Source organism: Coregonus clupeaformis, unplaced genomic scaffold (assembly GCF_020615455.1).
Source record: "Coregonus clupeaformis isolate EN_2021a unplaced genomic scaffold, ASM2061545v1 scaf0214, whole genome shotgun sequence".
Classification (NCBI taxonomy): Eukaryota; Metazoa; Chordata; class Actinopteri; order Salmoniformes; family Salmonidae; genus Coregonus; species Coregonus clupeaformis.
This window is the reverse complement of record NW_025533669.1, coordinates 361,593-378,248: the sequence shown is the minus strand read 5'-3', so window position 1 is coordinate 378,248 and position 16,656 is coordinate 361,593. Positions and strand designations below refer to the sequence as shown.

The 16,656-nt window shown below is 46.0% G+C and overlaps 1 pseudogene; it reads left to right on the top strand.

Annotated features, from left to right (window-relative positions):
* Positions 1–2,966: 2,966 nt before the first annotated feature.
* Positions 2,967–13,578, top strand: LOC121557100 (annotated as a pseudogene).
* Positions 13,579–16,656: the final 3,078 nt, after the last annotated feature.

The window sequence follows — 16,656 nt, the reverse complement described above, 5'->3', positions numbered from 1 at the left end:
GTCGCTCTGGATAAGAGCGTCTGCTAAAATGTAAATGTAATATCCACGCACCATTCACTCTTCCTCTCTTGGTGTGAGACCGGGTGCGTCCTTCCTACCAGGTTATACTCAAACAACGGTCCAGGAAAGGTGCGCCAACCTTTCTCCACCAAACACCGACACTTCAAACCACCTCAAACACAGCTTCTCTCCCCAACACAGAAAATAAGCTGTTATCTGCAGGATTTCTTATTATTCTCATTCATACAGATGAGCAGCCACTTTTGCCCAAATGAATCAGACAGTTGAATGACTCACAGCCGCCCAAGCAAACCATTCACCCATACGAGATGAGCAGACCTACTCTATTTAACACTTTCTCAATATTTTGAAGCCCTTGTTGCTATTTAACCCGTTCACCTACTCAGGATGACCGGTGTTACTCCAATTTATGGTGTCACCTACGCCGGATGACCTAACTTTTTTACCTGATCGACCCTACCTAATTTTGGCATCACCACAACACAGGATGATGCCCTACCTGCCCGTTCAGACCTCTGGAGTGCTAATTTTAGCTCTCCAAAGCGGTATCCACAGGATTTCTATTTATTTAGCCCCCTAGGTGTTACACTTCCTCGACACACCTGGACTTCTACTACGCTTTCCTAAGCGACCTGTAAATTCTGCCCTATTTTTTCTGTTACACTTCCTCAACACAGAAAAAGGAGCGGTATTACACAGGATTTCTGCCTACCTAAGCAGTCCTCAAGACGATTCACTTCCAATACACGTCTAGAGCGGTATCCGCAGGACTTAAAATGTTATTGTCTGATCGCTCAACCAGCTGGACAGCCGCCCGTGTCGAAATGACCCAGACAGAGCGATCAGCAAGATGAATCAAATGAATCAAATCAATTGAACAGACAGTTCAGACAAACAACAGCGACATGTATTCTTAAATTCAAAAGCTCCTAGTCTTTAATTTTCTGGTTCTTAAATTTGGAGAGACCTATTTGGTATTTCTTTAGATGTTGCCGAGCCCCGGATCGGACCACACAAACTCTCTTTCATAACGTCTGAGATCCCCAGAGATTGGAAAGCTGCCGCGGTCATCCCCCTCTTCAAAGGGGGTGACACTCTAGATCCAAACTGCTACAGACCTATATCCATCCTGCCCTGCCTTTCGAAAGTATTCGAAAGCCAGGTTAACAAACAGATCATCGACCATTTCGAATACCACCGTACCTTCTCCGCTATGCAATCCGGTTTCCGAGCTGGTCACGGGTGCACTTCAGCCACGCTCAAGGTCCTAAACGATATTATAACCGCGATTGATAATAGACAGTACTGTGCAGCCGTCTTCAACGACCTGGCCAAGGCTTTCGACTCTGTCAACCACCGCATTCTTATTGGCAGACTAAATAGCCTTGGTTTCTCAAATGACTGCCTCGCCTGGTTCACCAACTACTTCTCAGATAGAGTTCAGTGTGTCAAATCGGAGGGCCTGTTGTCTGGACCTATGGCATTCTCTATGGGGGTGCCACAGGGTTCAATTCTTGGGCCGACACTTTTCTCCGTGTATATCAATGATGTCGCTCTTGCTGCTGGTGACTCTCAGATCCACCTCTACGCAGACGACACCATTTTGTATACATCTGGCCCTTCATTGGACACTGTGTTAACAAACCTCCAAATGAGCTTCAATGCCATACAACAATCCTTCAGTAGCCTTCAACTGCTCTTAAACACTAGTAAAACTAAATGCATGCTTTTCAATCGAACGCTGCTAGCACCCGCCCACCCGACTAGAATCACCACTCTCGACGGGTCTGACCTAGAGTATGTGGACAACTACAAATATCTAGGTGTCTGGTTAGACTGTAAACTCAACTTCCAGACTCACATAAAGAATCTCCAATCCAAAGTTAAATCTAGAATCGGCTTCCTATTTCGCAACAAAGCCTCCTTCACTCATGCTGCCAAACATGCCTCGTAAAACTGATTATCCTACCGTTCCTTGACTTCGGCGATGTCATTTACAAAATAGCCTCCAACACTCTACTCAGCAAATTGGATGTAGTCTATCACAGTGCCATCCGTTTTGTCTCCAAAGCCCCATACACTACCCACCACTGTGACCTGTACGCTCTTGTTGGCTGGTCCTCACTACATGTTCGTCGTCAAACCCACTGGCTCCAGGCCATCTATAAATCACTGCTAGGCAAATCCCCGCCTTATCTTAGCTCATTGGTCACCATAGCAGCACCCACCCGTAGTCTGCGCTCCAGCAGGTATATCTCACTGGTCATTCCCAAAGCCAACACCTCCTTTGGCCGCCATTCCTTCCAGTTCTCTGCTGCCAATGACTGGAACGAATTGCAAAAATCTCTGAAGCTGGAGACTCTTATCTCCCTCAATAACTTTAAGCATCAGTTGTCAGAGCACCTTACCGATCACTGCACCTGTACACAGCCCATCTGAAATTAGCCCACCCAACTACCTCATCCCTATATTGTTATTTATTTTGCTCTTTTGCACCCCAGTATCTCTATTTGCACATAATCTCTTGCACATCTAGCATTCCAGTGTTAATACTATTGTAATTATTCTGCACTATAGCCTATTTATTGCCTTACCTCCATAACTTGCTACATTTGCACACACTGTATATATATTTTCTGTTGTATTTCTGACTTTATGTTTTTTTTTACCCCATATGTAACTCTGTGTTGTTTTTATTGCACTATTTTGCTTTATCTTGGCCAGGTCGCAGTTGTAAATGAGAGCCTGTTCTCAACTGGCTTACCTGGTTAAATAAAGGTGAAATAAAAAAATAAAACAAACGTTATACTATATAAGTAAGAACTTGGCTTACCTTTTAAAAGCGGCCGCTTTTGTTTGTATGTTCCGTCCAAGCCGTTTCCCAACTGCAGATGTATACCGTCTCTGGTCCCTATTTTTCAACTCCTGGCAAAAGCTCGCCAATTATGTGGTAGAAATATTTGACTAATAATTAATCAACTCAAAATATCTCTCAAGACACCAGAGCTTGTGAATCCAAGAATTAGACTTTATTGCATAACAAAGCCGAGCTTGCTCCATGGAACAACTGTCTCTCTCTGGCTTAGAGATCTCTTATATACACACAAATGAACAAACATGCGTACATTCCTAACTTATTTTAGTTCTGCACCACCCTTCTTTTTCAACGTCCAGCTGTCACACAATGTCCACTCCAAAAGGTCATGAATGCTTTTTTCTATATGAAGCCTCTCATTCTATCATTCTATTGGCTGCGTGGCTCAGGCCCCTTCTTAAAAAAGAACTAATGTAATGCACACTGTTGAGAGCCTCTGTGAAAGAACACATGCTTTCATTTAAAATACAGCATATACTACATGTCTATATTCCTTATTTAAGCATGTATCTGGATTATAAAATATCAAACATGTTTATTATATTTTACCTTTGGCATTTCCCTACATGTGCCTTAATGATACATAAAATAATACCAATACCCCAGCATCGATGCCGTGTCCCTCCGCGGGCTGCTGGAGGGGTGAAGACCCGGGCTGTCTGGTCCTGGACTGCCGCTCATTCTTCTCCTTCAACTCCTCTCACATCTCCGGGTCCACCAACGTCCGCGGCCCGAAGGGGGCTGGGGGTGGGACACATCGTGCCCAACGAGGACACGCGGAACCGGCTTCTCTCAGGGGAGTATCGGTCGGTGGTGTTTCTGGATGATCGGAGTTTGGACTTCGGCCAAGTGAAGAATGACGGGACTCTAATGCTCGCCGTGACAGCTCTGTGCCGAGACCCGTGTGGAGCCAGTGTCTTCTTTCTCAAAGGTAATTTGATTTATTATAAACGTGTTATAGTAGCCTATATCTATATTGATTACACACTCATGGTAATGACGAACGGCTCACAACAAACGTGCCGTAGTGTAGGCCTACGTCAGTTATGAGGTGAACGCTGTGACTGTGCCAAAATAGCCACTATACAGCTGCTTGTAACTGAGATGGTGACGGGACTGTTGGACGGTATCCTTACGTCCTGTAACTGAGATGGTGACGGGACTGTTGGACGGTATCCTTACGTCCTGTAACTGAGATGGTGACGGGACTGTTGGGCGGTATCCTTACGTCCTGTAACTGAGATGGTGACGGGACTGTTGGACGGTATCCTTACGTCCTGTAACTGAGATGGTGACGGGACTGTTGGACGGTATCCTTACGTCCTGTAACTGAGATGGTGACGGGACTGTTGGACGGTATCCTTACGTCCTGTAACTGAGATGGGGACGGGACTGTTGGACGGTATCCTTACGTCCTGTAACTGAGATGGTGACGGGACTGTTGGACGGTATCCTTACGTCCTATCTTGACATTGTTTAGGTGGGTTTGACACGTTCTCCTCGGAGTATCCAGAGATGTGCACCAAGCCGTCAGCTCCACAGGGACTGAGTCTGCCCCTCAGCGCCCGTCCAGACAGCGCCGACCCCGGCTGCAGTCCATGCAGTACAGCTCTCTATGACCAGGTAGGTTTTCTTTTAAACGTGTATTTTGTATGTTATTACTGTGTAACAGCACTTTTACCTGTATAGTAAATAAACCAATGTCAGTGTGTCAGTGTTACACAAACAATATATTCTGCAACCTTAAACTAACCTCAGTCTGGTAGGCATAAGTATTTATAGGCTTTTTATTGTATTTATTTTTTAGTCATTTTAGCAGATGCTCTTATCCAGAGTGACTTACAGTTAGTGAGTGCATATATTTTCCATACTGGCCCCCCCGTTGGAGTCGAACCCACAACCCTGGCGTTGCAAGCGCCATGCTCTACCAACTGAGCTACACGGGGCTTGGATTTGACATTGGTTTCTGTTCCTATCTTCATCTCCAATAACACTTTGACACGTTATTACTCTCAAAACAGTGTCAGTGTGTCATCAAACTATATATTTTGACATCTTAGACTAACTTTATTACAGCCTAACGCTTTAGGGCTGGTGGTTGACTGTTTTCTGTCCTGTTCCACTCCTCCTCTCCAGGGTGGTCCAGTGGAGATCCTTCCCTTCCTCTACCTGGGCAGTGCCTACCATGCCTCCAGAAAGGACATGTTAGACATGCTGGGTATCACTGCTCTTATCAACGTATCAGCTAACTGCCCCAACCACTTTGAAGAGTCCTTCCAGTACAAGAGTATCCCTGTAGAGGACAACCACAAGGCTGACATCTCCTCCTGGTTCAACGAGGCCATAGAGTTTATCGGTGAGTGTCTTAACTGTCTTAGGCTACATTTACATTACATTTAGATTACATTAACATACATTTACATTACATTTAGATAGCATTTACATTACATTTACATTACATTTACATTACATTTTGGTAATTTAGCAGACACTCCTATCCAGAGCGACTAACCGTCAGTGTATTCAACTTCAGGTAGATAGGTAAGAAAACACCTCGGGACTAAAAATGAATTATTCACATATAATTGATCTTTAAATGGTTCTTTCATATGTCTGTGAAGTTAGATTTTAAGTGATCAAAAGTATAACTAGAAAGTTCGATCTGCATAAACCCATTTGAACTTGACGCTCTAAGGTTCTATCTGCAATCCAATTACAAGCCTGAAAAATACAGACGGACCAATCGGAACATGTCTTTGCCACCTCCCTCTATTTTACCTTTATTTAACTAGGCAAGTCAGTTAAGAACACATTCTTATTTACAATGACGGCCTACACCGGCCAAACCCGGACGACGCTGGGTCAATTGTGCGCTGCACCTATGGGACTCCCAATCACGGCCGGTTGTGATACAGCCTGGAATCGAACCAGGGGGGGTCTGTAGTGACGCCTCAAGCACTGAGATGCAGTGCCTTAGACTGCTGCGCCACTCGGGAGTCTGGTCTAAGCTAGTCTAGCCAGCGATAATGGCACTCAAGCAAAAAAAACAACACTGACAGAAATCTTAAAGCAAATGATGTTGTCACATCGTTGTTCAGTGATGACAGTCATTTGTCTGATGATCATAATACATTTGTTAATGTATTTGATGATGTGTTTTGACTCTATCTTGGTAAAATAGTGTTATTCTATCATTTATTTATTTAAATAGCCACGGAACATGTCTAATTCAGAAGTATCAGATAGAACTGTATGGCTGAACCCAGATTGACATTTCAGAGCCGTAAGGTTCTATGTGCGACTGCACCCCCCTAAAAAATTGGGGGATTTTGATACACTGCACTTTAGGTGCCTTTAAGCTGAGGACTTTAATGGGTTTATGAAAGAAGAATTCACTACAAAACAGTTCTGAGAGCTGTGATGCTTTGCGCAGGTCACGATATCGCAGTCACTGTAAGTAGCTAGCTAACTAGTTCAGTTTTAATTCTCTCATAGCTCTAGTTAACTGACAAACATAGGACACAATCACCAAGCAAGGCAACCGCAGCTGTAGTCATGGAAGCCATTGGCTTGGCGGGAAAACAAACTACTACAACTCAACAGCCAACCCCCTCTCTCCATCCCTCCCTCCTCTCCTCCATTCAATGACTTGGATTTCAATTGAAAAAAGTTCCCTCCAAAACCCCGACCAGCTGTCTGAGCCAGGGCTCCCTGCTCCACCACAATGGTGGTGACATCATCACACCCCATCCACCCCTCTACTAGACCCCCCTTTTAAAGAGGTGGTCCCTTATCATGTGGTAGCCACGAAGCAGACCCAACAGAGGGTCCCTTTTCATGTAGGAGCCACGAAGCAGACCCAACAGAGGGTCCCTTTTCATGTGGGAGCCACGAAGCAGACCCAACAGAGGGTCCCTTTTCATGTGGTAGCCACGAAGCAGACCCAACAGAGGGTCCCTTATCATGTGGGAGCCACGAAGCAGACCCAACAGACCCAGGCCTCATTGTGCTTTTGTAGTAGCAGGCCAGAGAGATCTGCGTCCCAAATGGCATCCTATTCCCGTTATCTTAGGGCTCATCGGGTCCATAAGGCTCTGGTCTAAAGTAGTGCACTATAAAGGGAAAAGGGTAACGTTTGGGACGCAGACAGAGAGAGGCTGATGGTTGAATGCAGCTCCCTCCTCTCCCTTCCATCTCTTTGTTCTGTCGGGACAAAAGGCAGTTTTTTCCACCAGGTTCAAGGCCGGGGCTTTCTCCCAGATTAATAACCCCAGCAGGGGGGCAGCTAACCCCCTTTGTCCCCTTCTGCCCCCTCTCCTTGGGGAATAACCCCCCTGATCAACCCCCAACCCCCCGTCTAACTGACCCCTTTCCTGGGTTAATGAGATGGGTCCGTTAGCAACACCATTAGTTAGCAACACTATGGAGGGTGATTTGCAACTGAAAGTCACCTACTTTTCGATTGGTCACTTCCTACTGTGGCTTAGTAGGCCTACTGACTGAGCAAAGAGGATGTTGGTAACTTCCTACTGTGGCTTAGTAGGCCTACTGACTGGGCAAAGAGGATGTTGGTCACTTCCTACTGTGGCTTAGTAGGCCTACTGACTGGGCAAAGAGGATGTTGGTCACTTCCTGCTGTGGCTTAGTAGGCCTACTGACTGGGCAAAGAGGATGTTGGTCACTTCCTACTGTGGCTTAGTAGGCCTACTGACTGGGCAAAGAGGATGTTGGTCACTTCCTGCTGTGGCTTAACGCTTCCGCATGCTTCAGTTCGGCTGGCGCCTAGCTGACGTCGGCTAGGGGAACCCAACGAGTGTGCTCCACACTCCCTTAACAGACCTTCGCTTCAAAAACTAGAAAAAAGCAGCAATAGTACTGTTTGTCCATCTTTACATTTACATTTATGTCATTTAGCAGACGCTCTTATCCAGAGCGACTTACAAATTGGTGCATTCACCCTATAGCCAGTGGGATAACCACTTTACAATATGTTTTTATTTTTTTTATTTTTTATTTTTTATTTTTTTAGGGGGGCGGGGGGGTAGAAGGATTACTTTATCCTATCCCAGGTATTCCTTAAAGAGGTGGGGTTTCAAATGTCTCCGGAAGGTGGTGAGTGACTCCGCTGTCCTGGCGTCGTGAGGGAGCTTGTTCCACCATTGGGGTGCCAGAGCAGCGAACAGTTTTGATTGGGCTGAGCGGGAACTATGCTTCCGCAGAGGAAGGGGAGCCAGCAGGCCAGAGGTGGATGAACGCAATGCCCTCGTTTGGGTGTAGGGACTGATCAGAGCCTGAAGGAACAGAGGTGCCGATCCCCTCACAGCTCCATAGGCAAGCACCATGGTCTTGTAACAGATGCGAGCTTCAACTGGAAGCCAGTGGAGTGTGCGGAGGAGCGGGGTGACGTGAGAGAACTTGGGAAGGTTGAACACCAGACGGGCTGCGGCATTCTGGATGAGTTGTAGGGGTTTAATGGCACAGGCAGGGAGCCCAGCCAACAGCGAGTTGCAGTAATCCAGACGGGGAGATGACAAGTGCCTGGATTAGGACCTGTGCCGCTTCCTGTGTAAGGCAGGGTCGTACTCTCCGAATGTTGTAGAGCATGAACCTGCAGGATCGGGTCACCGCCTTGATGTTAGCGGAGAACGACAGGGTGTTGTCCAGGGTCACGCCAAGGCTCTTCGCACTCTGGGAGGAGGACACAACGGAGTTGTCAACCGTGATGGCGAGATCATGGAACGGGCAGTCCTTCCCCGGGAGGAAGAGCAGCTCCGTCTTGCCAAGGTTCAGCTTGAGGTGGTGATCCGTCATCCATACTGATATGTCTGCCAGACATGCAGAGATGCGATTCGCCCCCTGGTTATCAGAAGGGGGAAAGGAGAAGATTAGTTGTGTATCGTCAGCGTAGCAATGATAGGAGAGGCCATGTGAGGATATGACAGAGCCAAGTGACTTGGTGTATAGGGAGAATAGGAGAGGGCCTAGAACTGAGCCCTGGGGGACACCAGTGGTGAGAGCACGTGGTGCGGAGACAGCTTCTCGCCACGCCACTTGGTAGGAGCGACCGGTCAGGTAGGACGCAATCCAGGAGTGAGCCGCGCCGGAGATGCCCAGCTCGGAGAGGGTGGAGAGGAGGATCTGATGGTTCACAGTATCAAAGGCAGCAGACAGGTCTAGAAGGACAAGAGCAGAGGAGAGAGAGTTAGCTTTAGCAGTGCGGAGAGCCTCCGTGACACAGAGAAGAGCAGTCTCAGTTGAATGACCAGTCCTGAAACCTGACTGGTTTGGATCAAGAAGGTCATTCTGAGAGAGATAGCAAGAGAGTTGGCTAAAGACGGCACGCTCAATAGTTTTGGAAAGAAAAGAAAGAAGGGATACTGGTCTGTAGTTGTTGACATCAGTGGGATCGAGTGTTGGTTTTTTGAGAAGGGGGTGCAACTCTCGCTCTCTTGAAGACGGAAGGGACATAGCCAGCGGTCAAGGATGAGTTGATCAGCGAGGTGAGGTAGGGGAGAAGGTCACCGGAGATGGTCTGGAGAAGAGAGGAGGGGATGGGGTCAAGCGGGCAGGTTGTTGGGCGGCCTGCAGTCACAAGTCACAGGATTTTATCTGGAGAGAGAGGGGAGAAAGAAGTCAAAGCATAGGGTAGGGCAGTGTGAGCAGGACCAGCAGTGTCATTAGACTTAACAAACGAGGATCGGATGTCGTCAACCTTCTTTTCAAAGTGGTTGACGAAGTCATCCACAGAGAGAGAGGGGGGTAGGATTCAGCAGGGAGGAGAATGTGGCAAAAGAGCTTCCTAGGGTTAGAGGCAGATGCTTGGAATTTAGAGTGGTAGAAAGTGGCCTTAGCAGCAGAAACAGATGAAGAAAATGTAGAGAGGAGGGAGTGAAAAGATGCCAGGTCGGCAGGGAGTTTAGTTTTCTTCCATTTCCGCTCCGCTGCCCGGAGCTCTGTTCTGTGAGCTCGCAATGAGTCATCAAGCCACGGAGCTGGAGGGGAGGACCGAGCCGGCCGGGAGGATAGGGGACACAGAGAGTCAAAGGATGCAGAAAGGGAGGAGAGGAGGGTTGAGGAGGCAGAATCAGGAGATTGGAGGGAGAAGGATTGAGCAGAGGGAAGAGATGATTGGATGGAAGAGGAGAGAGTAGTGGGAGAGAGAGAGCGAAGGTTGCGGCGGCGCATTACCATCTGTGTAGGGGCAGAGTGAGTAGTGTTGGAGGAGAGCGAGAGAGAAAAAGGATACAAAGTAGTGGTCGGAGACATGGAGGGGAGTTGCAGTGAGATTAGTAGAAGAGCAACATCTAGTAAAGATGAGGTCAAGCGTATTGCCTGCCTTGTGAGTAGGGGGACGGTGAGAGGGTGAGGTCAAAAGAGGAGAGGAGTGGAAAGAAGGAGGCAGAGAGAAATGAGTCAAATGTAGACGTAGGGAGGTTGAAATCCCTCAGAACTGTGAGGGGTGAGCCATCCTCAGGAAAGGAACTTATCAAGGCGTCAAGCTCATTGATGAACTCTCCAAGGGAACCTGGAGGGCGATAGATGACAAGGATATTAAGCTTAAATGGGCTAGTGACTGTGACAGCATGGAATTCAAATGAGGAGATAGACAGATGGGTTAGGGGAAAAATTGAGAATGTCCACTTGGGAGAGATGAGGATTCCTGTGCCACCACCCCTCTGACCAGATGCTCTCGGGGTATGCGAGAACACATGGTCAGACGAGGAGAGAGCAGTAGGAGTAGCAGTGTTTTCAGTGGTAATCCATGTTTCCGTCAGCGCCAGGAAGTCGAGGGACTGGAGGTTAGCATAGGCTGGGATGAAGTCAGCCTTGTTGGCAGCTGAACGGCAGTTCCAGAGGCTGCCTGAGACCTGGAACTCCAGGTGTGGGGTGCGTGCAGGGACCACCAGGTTAGAGAGGCAGCAGCCACGCGGTGTGAGGCGTTTGTGTAGCCTGTGCGGAGAGGAGAGAACAGGGATAGGCAGAGGCATAGTTGACAGGCTGTAGCAAATGGCTACAATAATGCAGAGGAGATCGGAATGAAATGAACTAAACATCTGGGAAAGGAGAGAGATGGGCCTCCCTCACCAAAACTCCCAAATATAACTCACCCAACTTCCACCTCAGAAACTATAATTGTTTCACTGAACCACCCGAATAAAAACTCTCCCAACTTCCACTTAGAAATTAGAATTGTTGTGAACTAAAGCGGTTCAATGTTTCAAGGAATAGACTCAACTTACTTTATTCAGCTAGCTAACTATGACGCCATAGCTAACTAGCATGCTAGCATCCAATAACACACAGTTTAGCACCAATACTTGGTTACAACAAACTACCAATAGTGTGTTAACACACTAAACAGATAATTCGTGTCCGTGTCTAGTTCCTTTCATAACGCAGCAATAATTAAACGTTGGCTAGCTAGCACAAATATATTGTATTTAGCTGCTACAGTATGGCTAGCTGGTCATGTTGGCTAGCTTGCAATGGCTGCTGTGTTGACTTTGTTTGAAAAACGGCGGCGCTGCGAACAAATGTAGCTGGCTAAAAGGGATATTGTATCTAGTTGCTACCGTTGCTAATAGCTACTCGCCAGCTAGTCCAGGAGGTGAGTTAGCTAGCTAGCTAGCTTCGTGCTACACCCGGCACCGCCGAATACAATGCTAACCTACAATAACTACCCACAACAGCCCACGATGCCTACCTACAATACCTAACTACAATCTAAATACATAATTGAAGCCTTACTCGACAAAGCCCAAGCTATGTATAAAGCCAAACTTACCCGACGCCAGCTGTCTGGGTGGCAGACAAGAAGACATTTGTCTTCTGCAATCAGTAGCTGTAATTAAGTACAGTAGCTACTAACTCCCTAACGTTGATGCCTCAGATAATGAGGTTAGAAAAACAGCTGAATGGTAGGTAGCTAGCTGGCTTAATTACAGGTACTCTTAAGCGTGAAATAACATTGGAAACAACTATCCACCATTGCTAAAAGTTACCAGTAGCTACCCGCTATTTCTTGAGACGCAGTAGCCAGTATACACTTCCTCAAAATAGTCAGAGTTAATCTAAGATAACTCAAGAAATCTGTCATTCATTTGGATGTTTTTGCAGAGGAGATCTTAGTCGCGCAATTTTACATCTAACTAAAATGTTTGGTGCAGTATTTCTCAATGAAATTTTTTTGGCATGAAAGCAAGTCGTCTCTGAATGACAACAAATACTTTATTGAAGAATCCCTACTGCTGACCAATCACCGACGAAAGGGGTGTAGACTTCGGCTACCAACTTCGGCTTGCATTGAGAAAAATGTTTGTTTGCCCGAACAGCCGAAAAAACCCTTACCGAAGTCCAAAACGAACAAAAAACGTGCACAAACTGTTCCGGCTGGGAAGCACGCAGATGCCTTTAGTAGGTCTACTGACTGAGCAAGGGGAACAGTGTAGACAGACAGACGACAGACTTGTTAGTATCACTGGAATAACAATAGCTAGGTAATGGTAATATATAATATTGTAAACACCTTTTTAGCAGCCACTTTCATCCAAAGCATTTTACAGTCACGTGTATATACATTTTACATATGTGTGGTCCCGGAAATCGAACCCACTACGCCGTCATTACAAGCGCCATGCTCTACCAACTGAGCTACAAAGGACCAACAGTGTTCTAACACAGTCAAGAGAAACCTTTCAGAATCTGGCAACTTACACAACTGTCCTACACTTACACCATAACTAAGTTGAATATGTTGTATTGAAACAAAGTTGAACGTTGTACTAATCTCACCTCTCCTTCTCTCTCTCCTATAGACTCCATCCGTACTAATCTCCCCTCTCCTTCTCTCTCTCCTATAGACTCCATCCGTAATAATCTCCCCTCTCCTTCTCTCTCTCCTATAGACTCCATCCGTAATAATCTCCCCTCTCCTTATCTCTCTCTCCTATAGACTCCATCCGTAATAATCTCCCCTCTCCTTCTCTCTCTCTCCTATAGACTCCATCTGTAATAATCTCCCCTCTCCTTCTCTCTCTCCTATAGACTCCATCTGTAATAATCTCCCCTCTCCTTCTCTCTCTCCTATAGACTCCATCCGTACTAATCTCCCCTCTCCTTCTCTCTCTCCTATAGACTCCATCTGTAATAATCTCCCCTCTCCTTATCTCTCTCTCCTATAGACTCCATCCGTACTAATCTCCCCTCTCCTTCTCTCTGTCCTATAGACTCCATCTGTAATAATCTCCCCTCTCCTTCTCTCTCTCTCCTATAGACTCCATCCGTAATAAAGGCGGCCGTGTGTTTGTCCACTGCCAAGCCGGCATCTCCCGCTCCGCCACCATCTGTCTGGCCTACTTGATGAGGACCAACCGCGTGAAGCTGGACGAGGCCTTCAAGTTCGTCAAGCAGCGGCGCAGCATCATCAGTCCTAACTTCAGCTTCATGGGCCAACTGCTGCGGTTTGAGTCCCAGGTCCTGGCTACGTCGTCCTGCTCGTCGGAGGCCGGGAGTCCTGCCCTGGGGAAGAGCAGTACGGTCTTTAACTTCCCAGTATCTATCACCATCCACGGCTCTGCTGGACATGGACAGCTCTCCTTCCTCCACAGCCCCATCACCACCTCACCCAGCTGCTAAGGTGGAGAGTAGGATCATATGGAGGGTTGTCTGTCTTAGCCTGGACTTGAACTGTACAGTCACAATACTGGTAGTGACAGGGTAGTGACAGGGTCATTGCCACTGTACTGTCAGTGTCACTCAACTACAGGTGACTAATCGTTGAGTTCTAGAACTGATGGAACCCTCATTGATGCCCTTCCTGGTGTAAAGGTCACTGATGCCCTTCCTGGTGTAAAGGTCACTGATGCCCTTCCTGGTGTAAAGGTCACTGATGCCCTTCCTGGTGTAAAGGTCACTGATGCCCTTCCTGGTGTAAAGGTCACTGATGCCCTTCCTGGTGTAAAGGTCACTGATGCCCTTCCTGGTGTAAAGGTCACTGATGCCCTTCCTGGTGTAAAGGTCACTGATGCCCTTCCTGGTGTAGAGGTCATAAAGAAGTGATCCTGGCATCACTGGACAAAAGGGCAAACTTTTGGAGAGACAATCCAAGTGGCCTAGTTTATGGGTTAAATCCACAGGTCTGCCCCATCGCCTTGAAAGGAGTTTCTCTCGCTACCAATATGTCAGTATGGTTATCACAACATCCTCTGTAGAAGGTAAATGACACCCACAGATCTACCTAGAATACCCTCAACTTCTAGTCTAGGAAAAGACAGAGAAGTCAATGGCTGAAGGTGACTTGGGGAAGGGTCAATCCATTAAAAGAAGTTAGAAGTATTTTAATTGGATGAAGAGAAGAGATTGTAGTCAAATAATTTTTTGGACCTGCCACAACTCTTAACAAAATGTAAACCCTCCCTTGGTCACTCACAGACAGTTGTCATATTTATTGATACCAATAGACTCTCAGGAATCATTAATTACTGGCTTTAACCAGGTAAGCCAGTTGAGAACAAGTTCTCATTTACAACTGCGACCTGGCCAAGATAAAGCAAAGCAGTGCGATTAAAACAACAACACAGAGTTACATATGGGACAAACAAAACATAAAGTCAAAAATACAACAGAAAATCTATATACAGTGTGTGCAAATGTAGTAAGTTATGGAGGTAAGGCAATAAATAGGCCATAGTGCAAAATAGTTAAAATTACAATTTAGCTTCGTTCACTGTCTTCCTGAGCGAATCCCGCTAATGCCTCGCCGAACGACGCAGGTTTGGATAAATCACTCCTCAGACTCTTTATTGTTGACGAACAATGAATGTATCTCTGGCCAATCAGCCAGCTCGGCTCGGAGAGCGCCAGAAGGTTTAGTTTAAAGTGGACATTCAGATGCAAATGGCGGCCTTTTAAAAAACACCATGAGACCCTGACGATCCTGACAACCAACCATCAGATACCTCTGAAACGCCACCATGCCTCTGTAGTGCTAGCAGCTGTTAGCTAACGCTAGCTCTGTTAGTATCATGCTAGCTCTGTTAGCATCATGTACTGTTAGCAGCTGCTAGCTCTGTTAGCATTATTAGCCTGCTAGTTCTGTTAGCATCGTGTACTGTTAATAGCAGCTCAGTTAGCATTATTAGCATGCTAGCTCTGTTAGCATCTTGTACTATTAACAGCTCTGGGAGAGAGTCAGAACCCCTAAAGCACTAAGACAGGGAACAAACTCACCAGAGACTGCTGTCTGTCTGATTACCTATGTGATATTTATTGAACTAAAGTAATATATTTCTTATCATATCATATCTATTTTTGCATATGTTTGTTAGTAGTTGTTTTGGATACCACTGAATAAATCCTATTAGTCTTTTGTACTTCGTTGCAGAACTTTGTCTTAAATATAGTAGACCCAAATGAACCATCATCTATGTTATATACATAAAGATAGGATGACTACACACATAGTCCTACATCATCAATCTACTGTAACACTGATATCTAGGCCTACAAATAGGATAAACATTACAGTGTAGCAGTGTTGGGACTGATCTTTCAGGATAAACATTACAGTGTAGCAGTGTTGGGACTGATCTGTCAGGATAAACATTACAGTGTAGCAGTGTTGGGACTGATATTTCAGGATAAACATTACAGTGTAGCAGTGTTGGGACTGATCTGTCAGGATAAACATTACAGTGTAGCAGTGTTGGGACTGATCTTTCAGGATAAACATTACAGTGTAGCAGTGTTGGGACTGATCTTTCAGGATAAACATTACAGTGTAGCAGTGTTGGGACTGATCTTTCAGGATAAACATTACAGTGTAGCAGTGTTGGGACTGATCTTTCAGGATAAACATTACAGTGTAGCAGTGTTGGGACTGATCTTTCAGGATAAACATTACAGTGTAGCAGAGGTGGGACAAAGTCATTGTTATGCAAGTCACAAGTAAGTCTCAAGTCTTTGCCCTCGAGTCCCGAGTCAAGTCGAGTCAAAGATGAGGCAAGTCCCAAGTCGAGTCAAAAGTCAAAGCCATCAAGTCTCAAGTCGAGTCCAAAGTCCTACATTTTAGTTTCGAGTCATTTCAAGTCCTATTAGCAAGTCTTTGCAAGTCATTACAAGTCCTCGTAGCAAGTCTTCTCGAGTCATAAGGCGCAAGTCCAAGTGAAGTCACGAGTCATTGATGTTAAAGTCCAAGTCGAGTTGCAAGTCTTTGTACATTTTGTCGAGTCGAGTCTGAAGTCATCAAATTCATGACTCGAGTCTGACTCGAGTCCAAGTCACATGACTCGAGTCCACACCTCTGCAGTGTAGCAGTGTTGGGACTGATCTGTCAGGATAAACATTACAGTGTAGTAGTGTTGGGACTGATCTTTCAGGATAAACATTACAGTGTAGCAGTGTTGGGACTGATCTTTCAGGATAAACATAACAGTGTAGCAGTGTTGGGTCTGATCTTTCAGGATAAACATTACAGTGTAGCAGTGTTGGGACTGACCTTTCAGGATAAACGTTACAGTGTAGCAGTGTTGGGACTGATCTGTCAGGATAAACATTACAGTGTAGCAGTGTTGGGACTGATCTTTCAGGATAAACATTACAGTGTAGCAGTGTTGGGACTGATCTTTCAGGATAAACATTACAGTGTAGCAGTGTTGGGACTGATCTGTTAGGATACACATTACAGAAAAAAGCAACATTTATCTTGAAATTCTCTTGAAACATCTGAAAAATAAGTTTTAAAAATACAACGTGTCTGAACA